Source organism: Pteropus vampyrus, unplaced genomic scaffold (assembly GCF_000151845.1).
Source record: "Pteropus vampyrus isolate Shadow unplaced genomic scaffold, Pvam_2.0 Scaffold225, whole genome shotgun sequence".
NCBI classification, from domain to species: domain Eukaryota; kingdom Metazoa; phylum Chordata; class Mammalia; order Chiroptera; family Pteropodidae; genus Pteropus; species Pteropus vampyrus.
Window position 1 is genome coordinate 324,445 of NW_011889006.1, and position 1,676 is coordinate 326,120.

The window sequence follows — 1,676 nt, forward strand, 5'->3', positions numbered from 1 at the left end:
AATTAATTTCTCAGCCTATATTTACCAATTTGCACAACACAGCACTCTTTCTCTTCCTACCTTATATGGCCTTGCTCAGAGATTAACCATTTTGAATTTGTGAGTACTTTCCCTTCCCATTGACTTCTTCAGTAAACTCCCTCCAGAAGAGATGCCCTGATCACAAGGATCATTCTGAGTAAACCATAAATGCAAAGATCAATTTATTTATTGGACACTTACTGAGCACTTACTTTGGACATCAAGTCTGTATGAACAGTGCTACTCCAACTCTTATCCAGGCCCCCATCAGCATAGAAACTGTCCAAAGATGAAGGGCGCTAGCCCCATGACCAACCCTCTCACCCACAAACATGGATAGCAGCACATAGATTCTATACAGTTGTCTGCCCCTTACTCCCAGCTCATCGAATTCTGATTGCATGTATTCCTATGTAGATACCTCCACACAAACATGCCTCCATAACCCCTTGTCCTCCCTCCACAATCTTCTGTTAGGCTAAGCTCCTCCAGTACTTGTCTTCATTTCTGGTTTCTTTTCTTTGTCTGAAGTCCGGTATTCAACTCTAATTCCAAAAACAGTTCCACAGCCCAGCTTTCTGTGTCCAGCAGGTGTCGCCCTTCACTGGAAGCAAACAGCACCGACAGTATGAAATCTAACCCGACAGTGGATGCCTATTGGGTTTGGGGTAGGAGGGATTGGAAGACGGTGGCTCTGAAGAGGGGTATGCTCACCAGCATGAGGGGCCTCAGAATAAAGCAGTCTAGTTATTTCCGGCTCAGGTAGACAAATATCCTATAAAGAATTTGTTCTTTGATCTTAGACGAGTTATTTAACCTCTCTGAACCTCACTTTCTTCATCTGTGACATAGAGGGAAACAATCTGTATCTTATGGGGTTGTTGGGAGATACAAACATAAAGCACTTAGCCCAGTACTTAGGTCGTGATGAGCACTCAAGCTCTGTTCCCTTCCCCACTAAGGGTATGGAATAAATAACCCTCTAGAATTCAGATCTGAAGTTAAGTCTGCCTCCTGAATCCTGACTATCTGAGGGTCTATGTCAGGGTTATGATGAGGATCAAATGAAATAGTACATGTAAAGCACCTGGTATAATGCCCAGCCCAAAAAGTTGAGTAACTGATATTAATAGCTCATGTCACTATTGTGGGCTTGTTATGTGCCACACAGTGTTCTTAGCCATTTACAAGTTCTTACTCATTTAATCCTCATAAGGTCCCTTACGAGCTAAGTAAAATAAATTGTTAATCCCTTCCTCTACCTTACTCTGTGACTCCATACCACTGCAGTTTAATTTCTTCTCATGAATTAAAAAATTTTTAAAAAAATGCACCAAATTCTGTCATCTCTAGATGAGAAAATGGGAGAAGGCACTGACTCATCCACCCCAGGAGAAAAAAATCAGGCCCAGCCCCTATCTCTACTCACAGTCCCTCCCCAGCACCTTGGAATAAAGCATGGAAAAGCGATACTTCCACCAAAGTTTATTCCTCAGAGATGATCACCAGCAACTCACAGCCCTCTGTGGAGGCCCCAGGAGGGCCTTTAACTCCTTTCCCCAAATTATGTTCACCCCAGAAACATAGCCTCAGACAATAACTTGTTTACAGAATATTCTCAAGAATGAGATCTCCCAAGTTACTAAGGTTTCCAT